The following is a 19,082-nucleotide window of genomic DNA, read 5'->3' on the forward strand; positions in this document are numbered from 1 at the left end:
TGGTAGGCACATATGCAAACCTTTGTAATTCCTACACCGTTCACCTGATTTGGATGTAAATACCCTCAAATTAAAGCTGACAGCCTGCAGTTAAAGCACATCTTGTTCGTTTGATTTCAAATCCATTGTGGTGGTGTATGGAGCCAAAAATGTTAGAATTGTGTCCATGTCCCAATATTTATGGACCTGACTGTATATAGAATTGCTGGGGGGGGGGATGCTATATATCTGACCCCCTGCTGTGCTTCTATATATCTTGCCCCCTGCTGCGCTATATGTCATAATTTATAATTTTATTTGTATGATTTATATAGGTATTGTCCCCCCGCAGCGCAATCATATGCCCCCCGCAGCGCATGTGTATATATATTTCCCCCCGCAGCGCTATCATAAGCCCCCGGCAGCACTATGAATAAAAAGTATTCTAACAGCAGCGCATCTGGCCGGCCTGATGTGCTGCTCAAATAATACTTGTCATTCATAGCGCTGTGGTGGGATCTGTATATAGATGCACTGTGGGGTCATGTCTGGCCCCACAGCGTTTCTATAATTAAATGCCTCTGCAGCGCTATGAATGAAAAGTATTCTATCAGCAGCGCATCGGGCCGGCCAGATGCACTGCTGTTAGAATACTTTTCATTCATAGAGCTGTGGAGGCATATGATTATTGAAGCACTGAGGGGGCCAGACATATAGCGTTATCTGGCCCCAACAGTGCTTCTGTGTACATATGCTGCCACAGTGCTATGAAAGACAAGTATTCTTTCAGCAGCTCATCGGGACGGCCCAGTGCGCTGCTAATAGAATTATATATATACACATGTGCTGCGGGGGACAATACCTATATAAATGCACTGTGGAGAGGGGCAAGACTTATATAGTGCAGCAGGGGGCATGATATATTGAAGCGCTGTGGGGGCTCAGACATATACACACCCCCCCCCCAGCGATTATATATATCTTCCCCCACCGCAGCACTTCTATTTGAAAACCCCGCCAGGAGCCCTGAATGGCTCCTCTGTACCAGCCATTCAGAGCTCCCGGTGGGGAATTTAAAAATGAAAGTAAAAGTACACAGTACATCACTGGGGAGGAGCATGCTGCCCGCTCCCCTGTTTAATAACTTATAAATAACAGACTCTGTTTCATGATGGGGGTAGTAGTACAAGCACTAAAGGCTGTGTTAATGCAGCCTTTCAACATGTTACATTGTACAACTTTTTAAAATTCTTTTTAGCCCATGTATCTTAATCTGTTCTGTGTGTTTGCTTCTTACTTTCCTATCTTTAATTGGATCTTTCTGTAATCATCTTGGCAATACTGTCTGTCAGGGCAGAATGAATTTTGTGTGACGGATTTAAACTTGTGCGACACAAAAAAAAAAAACAGAAGGGCGACAGAATAGTAAATCATCAGGGAAAAAACTGAGTAAAGAAAAAAAACACTCCACATTAACCCCTTAACGACGCCGGACGTATATTTACGTCCTGCGCCGGCTCCCGCGATATGAAGCGGGATCGTGCCGCGATCCCGCATCATATCGCGTAGGTCCCGGCGCTCATCAACGGCCGGGACCCGCGGCTAATACCACACATCGCCGATCGCGGCGATGTGCGGTATTAACCCTTTAGAAGCAGCAGTCAAAGCTGACCTCCGCTTCTAAAGCGAAAGTGAAAGTGACCCGGCTGCACAGTCGGGCTGTTCGGGACAGCCGCGGTGAAATTGCAGCGTCCCGAACAGCTGACAGGACACCGGGAGGGCCCTTACCTGCCTCCTCGGTGTCCGATCGGCGAATGACTGCTCCGTGCCTGAGATCCAGGCAGGAGCAGTCAAGCGCCGATAACACTGATCAAAGGCGTGTGTTACGCCTAGCGCTCCGGGTCCCCGCTCCTCCCCGGAGCGCTCACGGCGCCTCTCTCATGGCCGTCGGGGATGCGATTCGCACAGCGGGACGCGCCCGCTCGCGAATCGCATCCCAGGTCACCTACCCGTCCCGGTCCCCTGCTGTCATGTGCTGGCGCGCGCGGCTCCGCTCTCTAGGGCGCGCGCGCGCCAGCTCTCTGAGATTTAAAGGGCCAGTGCACCAATGATTGGTGCCTGGCCCAATTAGCTTAATTGGCTTCCACCTGCTCCCAGACTATATCTGATCACTGCCCCTGCACTCCCCTGCCGGATCTTGTTGCCTTAGTGCCTAGAGAAAGCGTTTACTGTGTTTGTCCTTACTGTGTACTTGACCTCCTGCTATTGCCATATTGACTACGATTCTTGCTGCCTGCCCCGACCTTCTGCTACGTCCGACCTTGCTCTTGTCTACTCCCTTGTACCGCGCCTTCTTCAGCAGTCAGAGAGGTTGAGCCGTTGCTAGTGGATACGACCTGGTTGCTACCGCCACTGCAAGACCATCCCGCTTTGCGGCGGGCTCTGGTGAAAACCAGTAGCAGCTTAGAACCGGTCCACTAGCACGGTCCACGCCAATCCCTCTCTGGCACAGAGGATCCACCTCCAGCCTGCCGAACCGTGACAGCGTGTTAATACACGCCTGTGATCTGTGTAGACGATCAGTGTGTGCAGTGTTATAGGTCCCAATGGGACCTAGAACACTGCAAAAAAAATGTAAAAAAAAAAGTGTTAATAAAGGTCATTTAACCCCTTCCCTAATAAAAGTTTGAATCACCCCCCTTTTCCCATAAAAAAAATAAAACAGTGTAAAAAAAAATAAACGTATGTGGTATCGCCGCGTGCGTAAATGTCCGAACTATAAAAATATATCATTAATTAAACCGTACGGTCAATGGCGTACGCGCAAAAAAATTCCAAAGTAAAAAAAAGCGCATTTTGGTCACTTTTTATACAATTAAAAAATGAATAAAAAGTGATCAAAAAGTCCGATCAAAACAAAAATCATACCGATAAAATCTTCAGATCACGGCGCAAAAAATGTGTCCTCATACCGCCCTGTACATGGAAAAATAAAAAAAGTTATAGGGGTCAGAAGATGACATTTTTAAACGTATACATTTTCCTGCATGTAGTTATGATTTTTTCCAGAAGTGCGACAAAATCAAACCTATATAAGTAGGGTATCATTTTAACCGTATGGACCCACAGAATAATGATAAGGTGTAATTTGTCGCACAATGATTTTTTTTCTGTTTCGCCGTGCATTTTTGGGTAAAATGACTAATGTCACTGCAAAGTAGAATTGGCGATGCAAAAAATAAGCCATAATATGGATTTTTAGGTGGAAAATTGAAAGGGTTATGATTTTTAAAAGGTAAGGAGGAAAAAACGAAAGTGCAAAAACGGAAAAACCCTGAGTCCTTAAGGGGTTAAACATTTGGGTTTTAGTAAATCAGGGCCAGAGTTCATATTGCTAAAAAAGCTTGGGTAGGGTTAGGACCCCTTCAGACTACACATTTTCCCAGCAGAATTTGGAGCAGTCACTCAATAGCGTGAGATTAGCCCCCACCCTCCTGGAAGACAAACACCACATGATTTCTGTTTGCTCTATCTTCACAGCCACAACTCCCCTCCCCCTTCCTCTCCCCCTTCCTCTCCCCCTTCCTCTCCCCCTTCCTCTCCCCCTTCCTCTCCCCCTCCCTCTCCCCCCCTCCCTCTCCCCCCTCCTTCTCCCCCTCCCTCTCCCTGTGTGAGGATTTTGTGGGCAGAGAAGCCCAGTCTCCTCAGCACATAAAGCCACACTTTTTCTGCTGTAGCTCTTATCACTGACTGCTGCCACTAGCATGATTTATTTCTGGGGGGGGGGGGGGGGGGGGGGGAAGGATAGTTTGAAAGAAAAGACATGTACAGTATGAACTGCCGACAACAACACAGCATGCACCCAGATATAAAGAGCAGTTGGCCGGCAGCCATTACACAGAGCCGCACTGACTGCTGGAAATTGTAGTCTGGCCAGCAAGCAAGGAAAACAAATATTTAGCAGACAACAGGGGCCACAGGAGCTGGCAAAATCACATGAATAACTACAGGAGACACAGAACAGGTATTGTGGTGGCTTTGAGGCATTTATATTTTTCTTAACTTCCCCGGAGCACCCCTTTAAATCAACATGTGACACAAAAATGTTGAATAGAAACTAGTAACGTTTTGAAGTTATTTGAAATGGGCATTTCTTTACAAGAGTTATTTAAAAAAAAAATGCCAATATACACTTGACTACACAAAGCCTGGGGTCTGTATTCTCAACTGAAGGGAGCATTCCCTGTTCTCCTCTTTGGGGTAACTTTAATCTTTTTTAATTTTACAAATAAAAGAATGAGTAACTTTGGTGACCAGACTGGAAAATCTGTTTGATAATGAGGATTTGTAAGTTTTGAAACAAAGCATTGATTAGTGAAAGGGCTCAATGCATCACACTGCCGCTCAGCCTATCGCCAGCTGAGTCAGGACCACAGGTAACCAGGAAGAAGATGGCATGGAGGACTGAGTCCAGTTTGTTATTTTAGATTCTGTCAGCCCGAGCATGAAAGTGCAAAACATCTGAGCAGGACTTCTTTAGCACTAAAATAAAGGTGCATAAAGTATCCCTTTTATTTTGGCAGAGGCCTGCCAAATGGAGATATTGGAAGACGCAATAGCTTTTTGCAAGCATTCCAAAAATTCTCTATTTTTGGGAGTAGCAATAGGATACGTGATAAGTGTATCAAAATAGAAAAGAAATACTTTTGTAAACATTGAAAAGTAGATTTTTTTTATTCACCCTTCCTGTCTCTTAAACCCAAGTAGAGATACTATATGTTATATATGTTAGATTAAAGGGGCATTCCAGGATTTTTTTTTAATTTGACTGTGCTACAGGGGCTGTAAAGTTAGTGTAGTTCATAATATAGTGTCTGTACCCTTGTGTGACAGTTTTCTCACAATTCTTATGTGATTTTCACCCAATATTTATTTTTAACAGCATATTAAATTACTGTTGTCTCAGATTTTTCCCAGCTTGCAATGTGGCAGAAACCTGACTCCCTAGTCAGCTGATGAAAGGGAGCCTGTCTGCTTCAATGGGTGGAGCGATCGCTAGGTGGGAGAGAGATCAATCTGCAACTAATGCAACAGCTTAGGCACTTTGAATGGATGCAGCTCATTTATGTTTTAATAGGTGGGGTGGCTGATGTGTGGGAGGGAGGAAAATGGAATTGTGTGATTTGTAGTAAAAAAAAAAAAAGTCAAACAGGAAATACCAGTTCACAAAAAAGTTAGACACAGTATTATGGTAATCTCACAACATAGCCATTTAGCCCCAAGACAAGCGCAAATCCTTCCTAAGCATGTCCATTACTGTCTGCCAGGTACATACTAAAATCACCTTATGGTGGATAACCCCTTTAAACCCAGAAAATACATGTAACCTGGCCTAAAATGCATATTCAATGTTTACAATGCTTTTAACGCAGGTCTGACAACTGGTTTGCTCAGCTTTTTAGGTATTGTAATTTGAGAGCTTTTATGGGCTTGTTCACTGGGATTTGTAGTGCACCAACTGGACACAGTACTACAGGTGACTAGAGGTCACTGACCTGAGGTCAGTCTACTCAATATTTTTCCCTGCTTGTAATGTGATAGCTTTCATGGGCTCGCTTATTGCTGGATGGGATTTGTAGTGCACCAACTGTACTGCAAGTGACGGATGTCACTTTCTGAGGTCATCTCACTGATTTATGCTTTGCTCAGCATCTGTTGGATTTGTGAAGGCTTTCTGAGATCACTAGTCCTTGCTCTCTATCTCAGGGCTTTACCAACCTCTTAAACCCACTCGTATGCTGTTTCCTTATTGACCTGAGAGCTGTTTTATACCTAAGTGCAAGCAATGTTTGGATATCTTTGGGTCATGTGATCTTGCTAATAGCTGCAAAGTATGCTGGAGTACCCAGTTCTTCCTCTTTTCTTTCAGGGGCCAAAACACCATGTGTTCCTCATCCCTTCTACTAATAATAATACTGCTGTTGTCAGAGTCGCTGTAGCCGAGCCAGGCAATGTTGGAAAGTTCTGTGAAGAGCTGTCACACGAAAGTTCTAAATCATACATGATCTGTCTCACTCATCTCTACTAGTGTACATTTGGTTAAAGACTATACTGACAATTATTTTACCTAAAGCTTGTAGCATTTCTTATAAACATACCGTAGGTTTTTGATAGCTTTCTCTTTCAAATATCAAACTTGTTACTTGTTAATGTCATCTGGAATGCTATCTTTATAATAAGTTACCTTGGCAGTTTAAGCTAATAGAATGCTTCGTAAAGTCCTTGCATTTTAAATGTTAATGTAACTGTGTGTTATATGGCATAGCAGCTGGAATAAGTGTTTCAATCCAATTTAGCAATACATTACATTTGAGTGATGACTTAAAGGAACGTTCTAGTTGGAGGTTCAAAAATTTAGTTTATTGTAACTGTAGTCTTTCTATCATTTGATGTTCTCAGTTGAATAAACATAACTACTTTTGACAAGTCAAGCGGAAAATACTTTACCTACCTGTATGTATGAATAGCGTGAAGTCAAACTGTGCGCTAAAACACTTTTAGCAGCAACAAGCAATGTTTTATTTACTAAAGGTATTCTTACTAGAATAGATAAATAAATGGGAAGGGTCCCACCATTGTATTAATTACTGTTAGCATTTCATTATACAGTGCTCTCTTCTCACTAACAGCATATAGGAAGATGGTATTCTCAGTCAAGATAAGTGTAGGAAGATGGAAATCAGAGATGTAAAAAATTATACAAAACAAACATATGCTGTAAAGTCTGTTCCTATAGTGTTCATTTTAAGATTTATAAAAAGAAAAATGTGTTAACTATCATATAAATTATTAAAGGGAATCTATGATATGAGGACATTTGCCATTGTTCCTTTTCTCCCATACAAGTCCTGGTGCTGCATTGTTTTTAAAATTGGGCTGCTGTCAGAAGTCTAAAAAAATCATTACAGAACTAAACAAACTGTTTGCAGGATATATATGCTGCTGCATGATCTCATTACTGACTACCAACAGCTGGAGCCAAAACATAGATGAAACGTATACCTTAGACTAAAGCCAGCTCTCAATGGGTATGGCTAATTTTCTAAAGTATATGACAGACTTCAATGACATATGGTTTCTAAGAAAAGAACGGTTGAACTTTCAATTTTTACTTCCAATTATTCTGGAAGGGATAAGCTGGAGCAAGAGAAGGCATATCCAACCCCATAGAGGTAATATGACCGTTCGGCCATGCCAACAATTATTGAAAGTGTATGTGACATCTGGCTCTGGCCGTACACAAAGAGTAAAATTACTCTAGTTGGGCTGGAGCTGCTGGGATCTCACCTGTGTCGTCTGGATGTTGTCCACAGCTCCTCTACCTATCAGGAAGGTGTATCCCTGATCACCTTCCTATATAAGCTAGGAGGAGTGGTCAGTCCAGCGTCCATGAAAGGTTATATCTTAGCTGAAACCTCCTGCTTACTGGATACCCGCTTGTATATTGATCTTTAGCTTTTCCCTTGGCTCTTCTCTTGCTCTGCGTTCCTGTACTTCGCTATTTCTTGGTACTGACCTCTGCTAGACTGACATTGGTTTGACTGTGTGTGTGTCTCCAGCTGTTTCTCCCCAACTCTTACTGTTTTTGTATTTTATTATTTTGACAATGCTGCCCCAGCACTTAGCAAGGAATGTTTGTCATCATGGTTGTCGATCCATCACTTAGGGCGGATAGCCAATAGGTAGGGACAGCGGCTGTGGTTGAGTTAGGGTTCACTGTTCCCTGCCCATACGTGACAGTGTATTGCCACCTTTACTAAATGCAGTTCATTGCTTAAGGACTAATTAGGTCCTTGTATATAGACACACCAAAAATGTGGAAAGTGTAAATGTTTAGGCATCTAACTATTTGTTAACATTAAGTCTCTCAGGGTGGGAAACACTTGAGAAGCATAAGTATCTTTAAGGAGTCTGCTGACTATCTTAAAATATAGAACATCATTCATATAAAACAGGAGAAGGCAGTAAAAGGGTATCTAAATGTTATTAGGAAATTCAAGTTAGGCAGAACTGGTAAAGACCAGAGAACATCTTGCAGGTGAAGAAAAATTTCTGACAGAACTGCTGATAGACTAAGACATCAATGCCAAGTAGAATATTAGTCCTTCGTATGGCATCTTGTACAAATATGATTCCCATGTACTTAGAAGAAAAAAAAATAAAGACAAGGTATGCTTGGAGGAAAGCGAAAAATATTTTTGAAACAGTGCACATGTCAACTAAAAAGCATCAAGTGGCTCTGGTATTGTAGGGCAGCCAGTACTTCTGGAAATTTTGTGTGTACAGTAGAAAAAGGGGATTTACTGAATATCCACAAATCCTGTAGTCAATGTCCCTTTCACTTGGGAAACAAGCATACTCATTTTTCTAATTGCAGATTTATTATTCCATTATCTGTACATGATTATAAGGGCACCGTCCAATGTGCCAGACATGGGAAATAAAATATAATATGCTAGTTAGTATATTGGGGGAGATTTATCAAAACCTGTCCAGAGGAAAAGTTGCTGAGTTGCCCACAGCAACCAATCAGATCACTTCTTTCATTTTTCAGAGGCCTTTTCAAAAGTGAAAGAAGCAATCTCAGTATCTTTTTCTCTGGACAGGTTTTGATACATCTCCCCCATTGTGTGCATGCTGTGTGACCTGTGCCGAGAAGGGAAGGTGGCTAGCATTGTATCCTGTGTTAACTGCCTTCAGTTTTGTTTTACGGTTTTACCTTGTACTTTTCACACGAGTGGCTTTCCTTTTAAACTTGTAGTGTGTTTCCCACTGCGAGTTTGAAATGAGGTAAGCTCTCTGTGACCTGTCCGCAGCAGATTTTCAGCAGCAGATTTATGATGTTAATATTCCGCCATATACCCTAATAACTTCAATAGGATGTGCTGCTGATTTTCTCGCAGCAGAGATTCTGCTGCCTAAAATTTAACGCTGACAGATTATGAAGATCCCGTCCTCTAGAGGCCTTTTAGGAGGGTTTGTTGAGTTGAGTGAAAATTGTGATTTTAGAATAATGTGTGTGTGTGTGTGTGTGTGTGTGAAAACTCGTTTATAGTTAAAACTGTTTTTTCCTAGTGAAAACTAGTTCTTACTAAATGCCTTTGTAAAAACCAATAGTTTTAACAAAGCTGTTCAGTAAAAACTGGTTTTAATCAGGGAAAAACAGTTTTAACTAAAAACAGATTTCCACTGTAACATTTATGTTAATATGTACAATTGCTATACTGTACATCCTCTTTAAAAGAGTCTGTTTATTTAAAGAAGAACATTATCCAAATCATACTTCAAAAATGCATTTTAAACTATTTATAAAAAAGCAAACATAAGTTTTTAGAAAAGCTTTTACAACCTTCCTAGCCTTGAATGTTATTAAAGTTCTGCATGCATACAAGATGACTAAAGAATGTTAATAAACTCTAATGTAAACTCTATTGTTCTGCAGGGAAAAGTGGGCAAATAAATCCTAAACTAAGTATACAACTGACTGCAAGAAAATGTTTTTTCGACTGTGATTTCTGCCAAAGATGGTATTTACTAGCTAGATATGCAAACTTGTAGATGTGCCAAATTGGGTACTTTTTCATGTTTTTTATAAATACTAGTTACATATTTATACTTAAATGTCCATTAATGTTAAAGTAGTGATATATTACAGCCATGATTAAACTAGTCCTTTGAATTAAAGGGGTCATTTGGGCTTTTAAAATTGATGGCCTGTCCCTTCATAGGCCATTGATATTAGTTCGGAGAGAGTCTATCTCTCCACACCCCTGCCAATCAGCTGTTTGAGGGTGCAGTGGTGCTCACGAAATGTTTCCACCACAGCTAATAAAAATAGGGTGTTGGTAAGGACGAGCAGCATGTTTTAAAAGCCCAGATAACTCCTTTATTTAGTGCAAGTTTTAAGAATTCTGGCAATCTGTATTTAACTCCTTCCCGCAAATGGACGTATATTTAGGTAGACTGCGGGCTCCCGCAGTATGACGCATGCTCAGCAGGTGAGCGTGCATCATACTCAGTGGGTCCCGATTTCTATCATCAACCAGGATCCACGGCTAATACCGGACATTGCCGATCGGGCTGATGTCCGGTATTAACCCTTTTAGACGCGACAATCAAAGTTGATTGTGGCATCTAAAACTGGAGATTGACGGTTAGCTCAGTGGGCTGTTTGGGACCTCCGTGGTGTCCCGAACAGCTGAGAGGACAGCGGGAGAGTACTTACCATCCTTTCCGTTGCCCAATTGTCACTTGATTGCTCCAAGCCTGAGATCCAGGCTTGAGCAATCGAGCACAGATAACACTGATCAATGCTATGCTATGCTATGGCATAGCATTGTTCAGTGTATGCAATCAAATATTGCATGTAATAGTCCCCTATAGGGACAACAAAATGTAAAAAAAGTTTTAAAAAGTTAATAAATGTGATTTAACCCCTTCCCGAATAAAAGTTTGAATTGCCCCCTTTTTACCATAAAAAAAAATTTGTGGTATTGCCACATGTGTAAATATCCAAACTATGAAAATATTATGTTAATTAAACCGCACGGTCAATGGTGTGTTTTTGGTCACTTTGTATTCCCTTATTTTTTTCTTATAAAAAGCGATCAAAAAGTCTCATCAAAACAAAATGGTTCCCATAAAAACTTCAGATCACGGCACAAAAAATGAGCCCTCATACCTCCCCGTATACGGAAAAATAAAAAAGTTATAGGGGTCAGGAGATGACAATTTAAAAATACAATTTTTTTTTTAAACAATCTAAAACAATATAAAACCTATATAAATTAGGTATCCCTGTAACCCTATAGCACTACAGAATAAAGATAAGGTGTCATTTGTACTGAAAAGTGCACTGCGTAGAATCGGAACCCCCAAAATTTACTAAATGATGTTTTTTTTTTTGCCTGACAAATATTTTTTTCTGGTTTCGTCGTAGATTTTGTCGTGAAATTATTAATGGTATTACAAAGTAAAATTGGTGGCGTGGTGTTATGATTTTTAGAAAGTGAGGAGGAAAAAGCAAAAGTGCAAAAATGAAAAATGACCCTAGCTGGAAGGGGTTAAGGATGATTTCCGAAAACTCATTAAAAAGTTTTGTGGAACAATTACTTTTAATAAATTAAATATTTCCTTTATTGGTTAAAAGAAAGGCAAAGCACAAAACTCTGTGAAATATATTTATTTAGTTTAGGGTAAAAAAATATATTTTCCACAGCTAACAATCAAATTAAATATTGGTATCACCACCCTCATAGATTAGATGCAATCTGATTCATTGCCGAGATTTAACATCAGAGTTAATTATTTTTCCTTATTTATTTTCTACATCAACTCAAGAATCACTGCTGAGAGATATGCATGTTCATAACTAGAGATGAGTGAACTTTTGAAAAATTTGATTAGGGCAATTCGCCCAATTTTTCGAAAAAATTTTGTTCATTACGAATTTATTTGCGGCAAATCTATATTAAAAATGGCTATTTCTGGCCTACGGAGAGCCTCAATAGGGGTGTAGAACTCTTTGCTTTGTTCTAACACTCATATGGAGTGTGCTGGGGTAGTGAAATAATACTGTAATTCAGAATGACATGCAGATTGCCGTCATCGCTTTTAGAATCACTGCCGCAGAGCGGCACAATGACAGAGCCTGGAGGTGGCATCAGTATGGGGAGACCATAAAGTGGCTGAATGACACAGCGTGGAGGTGTTAGCAGCATGAGGAGACCATATAGTGCCTTAATGACACAGCGTGGAGGTGTTGGCAGCATGATGGGACCATATAGTGGCTGAATGACACAGCGTGGAGGTGTTGGCAGCATGAGGAGACCATATAGTGGCTGAATGACACAGCATGGAGGTGTTGGCAGTATGAAGAGACCATATAGTGGCTGAATGACACAGCCAGGATTTTGCAACAGCATGAGTAGACACTAGGCCTTCACAATCACTAAGATAAGATTAATTCTGAAACCGAAGATTTTGGGTAGCTAGTGCTACCATAACAAAAGTTTTTATTCCCAGGCCCAGGCCCAGCAGCTTCCGTAAACCATATATTGCCTGAATGACACAGCCTGGAGTTGGCAAAAGCATGACGAGACCATTGAAATATAAGAATTTTAAATAGTAATCTAAAATATTGAAATTGGGGATTTTGAAATGGAACTCTTAACTCCCAAGTTTTAGTGTCCCCGGCCCCGGCATGTGGGTACAAAGGACCTAATCTAACAAGGAGTCACATGACAGCACAATGACAGGGCCCTGAGGTGGCGTCAGTAGGAGGAGACCATATAGTGGCTAAATTGCACAGCCTAGAGTTGGCTGAAGCATGAGGAGACCATATAGTTTATGACTGGCACAGCCTGGAGTTGGTGGCAGATGAGGAGACAATAGGGCCTCACAATCTCTAAGAATAAAAAATGAATTTTGAAATTTCCATTGAAGATGTATTGTACCTAGTGCTACCATAAACATATATATATAGGTAATGTCCTAGCAGCATCAGAAAATAATATAGTGCCTGAATGGTAGAGCCTGGAGGTGGCAGAAGCATGAGGAGACCATATAGTGGCTGAATGGCACAGCCTGGAGTTGGTAGCAGCATGACGAGACCATTGAAATTTATGTTTTTTAAATTTAAGATTTTGAAATTGAAATTATGGATTTTGTTATTGAAATTTCATTACTCTGCCTGACATACTTATTGTGTATCTGATGGGAGTACAATACGCTTCACTTTGCTTAAAACAGTATTTGTCTAGAACAGCAGCAGGTGTGTACTATTTGCTGTATATAAACCCTTGACAGATTAACAGGTACAAAATAGTACACTACTTAGATGTAGGTATGTGATATGCACTTATGAGGGCAGAAAAATGTGCCTCAGTACGCTTTGAAATACTTATGTCCCAGATTCCAAAATTCCTTTATAATCAGAAATTGTCAGAATACCACCTGACATTCAAAATAATACATTTATACATACATTATCTGAAGAAAAGGATCATTCATTAGATGACAATATGAGTATTGTGTGTTCTAGGGACATTGGCTCATCAGAGGAACATGTTACAACTTAATTCTACAACTGAAAAACCACAACAAAGAATTAATGACTTAAAGCCTACTGGAACTGAGGAACTTCAAAATGGAAAATCTACCACCTGGGATAGTCAGTCAATTCCAACAGCCGGTGGTCAGTATCCACAGTTCCCTGTTTCTGCTAGTCCTGGGCAATATTCCTTTTATTACTGGTCTGGTATCAGCATAGCAATAATGCTGGGAAAGTAACTCAAGGATACCCACATGTTTTCTACAATACACAGTCAATATATGGAGACCATATAGTGGCTGAATGACACAGCCTGGAGGTGACTGAAGCATGAGGAGACCATATAGTGTCTGAATGGCACAGCCTGGAGTTGGCAAAAGCATGAGGAGACCATTGAAATTTAAGAATTTTAAATAGATATTAAAGATCTTTAAATTGAATTTGAGGATTTTGAAATTGAACTTTTAACTCCCAAGTTTTAGTGTCCCGGGCCCCGGAGTGTGGATACAAAGGACCAAATCTAACAAGGAGTCACATGTCTCATGGCAGCACGATTACAGAGCCTGGAGATGGCATCAGTATATGGAGACCATATAGTGGCTGTATGACTGCCTGGAGTTTGTGGCAGCATAGGGAGAACATATAGTGTCTGAATGGCACACCCTGAAGGTGGCTGAAGCATGAGAATACCATATAGTGGCTGAATGGCACAGCCAGTAGGTGGCATCAGCAAGGAATTTCTGAAACTGGGAGCCAGCACCTTAATTATGTTTTGCAGTATCCATGGCAGCACAATGAGAGAGTCTGGAGGTGGTAGCATCAGCATGAGGAGACCATAGAGCAGCACAATGAGATAGCCTGGAGGTGGCAGCATCAGCATGAGGAGACCATAGAGCAGCACAATGGCAGAGCCTGGAGGGGGTAGCATTAGCATGAGGAGACCATATGGCAGCACAATGACAGAGCCTGGAGGTGACAGCAGCAGCATGAGGGCCATGCCAACTGAGGGTAGAGTCTGAGGAACCCACCAACTGTTGACTGGGGGTGTCGGATGTCACTTGGGATAAAGTGGATGACCGAGTGAGCATCACTTGGGATGAAGTGGATGACCGAGTGAGACGATCAATCATGGTTGCTAGTCACGACACCACTGCTAGCTGACACTGGGAGCTCAAACCTCTAACTGCGACTCTGGCTGCGACACACCCCTACTCTGCTGCGACCTCTGCCTGCGCTTGATGAATTTAGCCCTATTCCACTCCTCTGTGCACGTCCTGGCACTACTCTGCCTGACATACTTATTGCGTATATGAGGGGAGTACAATACGCTTCACTATGCTTAAAACAGTATTTGTCTAGAACAGCAGCAGGTGTGTACTATTGGCTGTCCTTTATTCCTGCCTCCTCTGCTAAGGTTTATGAAATTGATGCAACCTGTTGAAATGTATGAGGCAACACACAGCTATGTGCCCCTCTCTGCAATACTATGCCGAAGAAAGTAACTGGGAGGTTAATGCCTGCAGCTGCAGTAAAAATCCTTTTCAGTGAAAAAAAAAAAACAATGTTCTCCGTCCACGAGAACGCTAATGTGACTAGGAGGATGCTAAATGCTGCTGGAATGCCCTTTTCTCTTCTGTAACACACACAGGCTGTCCTATTTCTCTGCAGTGTAATGAATGAAGTGGCTGGCCGCAATATGGCTGCCAATTATATAGAGCTGTGACATCACAGGGGTGACTGGCTGCTGATAGGCTTCATCATGCATGTGATTCAGGGTCATACCGCCTACTTCCCTTCCCGCCTTGCCTTCCAGCCTTCCCAGCGTCCCTTGCCCCATGTACTGACATGTGGATCAGCCATTTTAGATGCCCTGGAGCCTGGAACGCTTTAAATGGAGTTTAGTGAAGCGGTTTGCGTGATAGAATCGCAGCGGTATTCACATTCGTTGCAAATTGAATATTTCCTGAAATTCGTAACGAATTGCGTTTGTTTGCTTCGATTTGCTCATCTCTATGTATAAAAACCAAAGAAATTTACATTTTAGATTTGTGAGATTCATTCAGAATGGTTTATTAAAACATTTATATTTTTAGCTATGTGCATTATGTTATTACTAGTGTAAAAGAAAAATATATATATTTTTTAAAGGTTAGACCTTGTTAGAAAAAATAAGTGACATGCTTTTTTTATTCTATTGTAAACTGGATATGTTTTAATTCTCTGGGTCCCTAGGATCATATATCATATTGAAATCAATTGCACACTACGTGTTTATGGAGTGTTCTCTAAAAGAGCAACCTTTTTCTTTACCTCTAATTTAAGACAATTGGAAGTTGGTTTTTCCAAGAAATTGTCCAAGTTGTGAAATTCACTTTATAATGGTACATAAAAGATTATATGTATATATATATATATATATATATATATATATATATATATATATAAATCAAAAAATGTTGCAGTATTCTGTTAGTCCATTAAAAAAGGTATTACAAGATACTGCAACATTTTTAGATTTGCATCTGCATTACTGGACTAATACGGCTACTCAAATATATATATATATATATGTGTGTGTGTGTGTATGTATGTATGTATGTATGTGTATGTATATATATATATATATATATATATATATATATACACTATTTGAAACATTTAATCTAGCCTGTATACAACTAGATTGAATGAGATTTCACACAGATGTGCATATGTTAAAAGGGTGTAGTTCATTATAATAAGTACCTGGTCAGTGGATTTTCATAATGTTGAACATATTACAGTGGTTTTGAGCCATTGTACAATAAATTGTAATTTGCCATGTTATGGATATTCCAGGCTTTCTATTTATAGTCCAGGTTTCACCCTAGTGTGAGTACCAGCTCTTTCTTCTAGCTATTACAGGGAGATTATCATATGCTTCTCTATTGTATAATACTGCATCTTGTAAATATAATTGTTTTATTGTGACGACTTTTTAAACCAATCTGCTTATCTGTTTGTTCTGTTATTCAAGGGTGTAGATTGAGGGGTTACAGACGTAGCAGTAACATTTGAAACCTAATTGTTATGGGGGACGATATTGCCATTTGACATAGAAGAATATGCCCTACCTTTACCTTTCCTTTAGTTAATTCAGATTTTACATTTCTCATAAAAATCTGTCAGTGCAATATCACAACATACTATCAGAATACATAAAAGGGCTTCATTTAAATTACAATCACTAAGTGCTATACATAGACAAGCACAGTGTTTAGACTTAGTCATAGAGTGTCTGGAGATCATGTTGTTGTGAAAGACTGGAAATCTCACAAGTTAAGAGAACTCATTTGTTAGGCTAGAGTTACATACATGTGACGCACTGCTCTGGCAAAACTGGGTGAGAAATGCCACAACTGATGCCAGAAGTGCATCAGTTGTGCATCGTCCATTGTTTGTGATCACCAGACGAGGGAACGTAGCAAGATGCTTTCCCCTGTCTTTGTCAGTCTGGCGAGTCCAGTCATCCGGCATCTAAACTGAGACCCTGATTGATTGTGAACTATCCCATTCAAATGGAATCAGTTCTTGCTTCATTTTCTCTCTGGTGCATTTTCTGAAGCTCCAGAGGGAAAAAGAAACTGACAACACATATATGTAAAGGAGGCCTTAGCAGACATTAGTATTAGGCTATATTCACATTAGGCTATCATTCCCATATTTACCGTTTTGGAGCTCTGTAACACACTCTGATAACTGGGCTGGATAGGAGATGTTACACTGGACACCAACAGATCCCGACAGGTCCCTTTCACTTCTTTAAATAAGGGCCATCTGGATTCCGTTAATGTCTATTATTTTTCAGGATAAAAAAAAGTGCAGGATTTTTACACTGGTGAAGTCCCATCTTTATAACAAAATCAACAAATGGAGCTCACTAACGCTGATGTGAACATTGCCTTAGCTTAACATCTGTTGTTTTTTGTGGTATTTATTCTTGGTTAAATATTAAAGATTATGTAAAGAAGTATTATGTTTCTTCCTTTTTCTTGAGCAGAAATTTCAAAGTACACTTGTTCCTGTATTAATTTTTTAATCTATATTGACATGCAATGTTACATTTAAGAATATGCAAACTGAAACAGAGAATGTTTTTACTATATTGTGTTTAAGGGTTAACGCTGAGCAGTATTTTACTTTGCACTGCATATATGAAATGTAATATTTTTGTTTTATTGGTCCTTTCTGAATTGTACTTGAATTTATGTTTGATGCCTTAGGAAAGAAACAACAAATGCAGCAGAGCAAGCTAAAATGCATGTGTACAGTACAATGAGCTAAAGGGTAGGTTTACTTTAAAGATAACCTAACTTAGTGAAAAGATACTAAACCTAAAAATAAACAAATTGGTAAAGTACTTACATTAGCTTTTAAGCTCCTACTACATTAGTGTTTATCTCCTACAGCATTTTCTACTAAGAATAAAAATAAAATTGGTTGGTGCACAATAGTTGGTCATATAGTCTGTGCTGCCTGCTGTCTCCTAACAGCTGTTGCAAATTACCCTCTACTATCATGGTGGTAATATGAACTATACAGATTCCTGTAATAGAGGGCAGGCCAACATTCTAACTTTTACAGAAGAGTGCAATTATGCAGGCTCTCGAGCCTCTTTAAATAATCAAGTACAGCTAAACAGGAAATAATCAATATTAATATGCGCATATGATAATGAGAATGTACTCTTCATAGAGCAATCTCGTACTGCAATCAACAAGAAGAAGTAACCAATGATGGAAACAAGTCCATACCAGGATGGGAATGGCTATGGCATGGCAATAACAACATATAGAACTCTTGGTCAAATAGTTGGCCTAAACTTAACCTTCAACATCATCTGTGATCTGTCTAGATCTGTGAGTGAATAAGAGTAGGGGCTGGCCAGAGTTTATCCACACTGCTTCTTACTGCTGTGGTGTGCTGTTATAATGGGCAGTAAATACCACATTGGGTTGTTATGGACTAAGAAGCAAAACTGCCATTTAGTTCTGAGGACCCTATAGCAGCCTCATGTTATGTCTCTTTTGCATTATGCCCTTGGGACTAGACTGCACAATTATAAAGAAATATAGCTTTGGTGTGTGAGAGCCTAGCTGAGGGTGCACTTAGTCTAAGGTTACGTTTTGTTGAGTAGAGATGTAAAATAAATGTTATTGATTTATTAATTTAAAATTAATTAAATACATTTTATTGACAGTTAACCCCTTAAAGATTAATACAAGTAAACCTGTATGCCCCTAAAAGACCAGGCATGTTTATTCAAATCGGGGATGTCTGACTTTATTAGAGAATAACTCTGGTAACGTTTTGCCAATCACAATAATTCTGACATTGTTGTTTTCTCACAAGTTGTCCTTCATGTACATAGTAAAAGTAAGCCGATATCATTTGTAGTTTTTTTTTTTTTACAATGCAAAAACTAAATATGATTTTTTGCTATTTTAACACTAATAGGTTGCAGATATTTATACTTTCTGACCAAATAGTTTGAAACTTATGCTTTCACATGTCTACTTTATTTTGAAAGCACTTCTTTTGTTTTTAATTAACATTTTAAATGAATTAGAAGCCTAACAATTTATCTTGAAATGTAAAAAATTTAGAAAACTTGAAAAGTACATCTTTTTTTCATGTGCTATGCAAGGTTTGCAGAAATTTGAAGGTGGTAGAACATAGGAATCTCCACAAATGACCCCATTTTAAAAACTAGACCCCTCAAGGTATTCGCTAGAGGGTACCGTGATTATTTTTAACACCATAGTTTTTTGGCAGGAATTATTACAAAATCAGTGTTAAAAATTTGAAATTTGCTTTTTTTTTCACAAATGCATCATTTGTGGGATCTATTTTTTGTACATCGCTTCTGATATCGAAAGAAATGCACCCTATATTTTCACGTATGGTAGGACTCAGAAGAAGAGGAGTGCCATTTGGCTTTCAGGGCATCATT

At 39.8% G+C, this 19,082-nt stretch overlaps 1 protein-coding gene and 1 long non-coding RNA gene across 2 annotated transcripts in view; both read left to right on the plus strand.

Annotated features, from left to right (window-relative positions):
* TMEFF2 (transmembrane protein with EGF like and two follistatin like domains 2) overlaps positions 1-19,082 on the plus strand; it is an 896,284-nt gene that overhangs the window by 247,223 nt on the left and 629,979 nt on the right. The window lies entirely within an intron of this gene.
* LOC130285079 (uncharacterized) overlaps positions 3,882-19,082 on the plus strand; it is a 30,165-nt gene continuing 14,964 nt past the window's right edge. The window contains exon 1 of the long non-coding RNA XR_008847241.1: positions 3,882-4,003. This is a non-coding gene — a long non-coding RNA (uncharacterized LOC130285079). The remainder of the gene's footprint in view (positions 4,004-19,082) is intronic.

Source organism: Hyla sarda, chromosome 8, assembly GCF_029499605.1.
Source record: "Hyla sarda isolate aHylSar1 chromosome 8, aHylSar1.hap1, whole genome shotgun sequence".
NCBI classification, from domain to species: Eukaryota; Metazoa; Chordata; class Amphibia; order Anura; family Hylidae; genus Hyla; species Hyla sarda.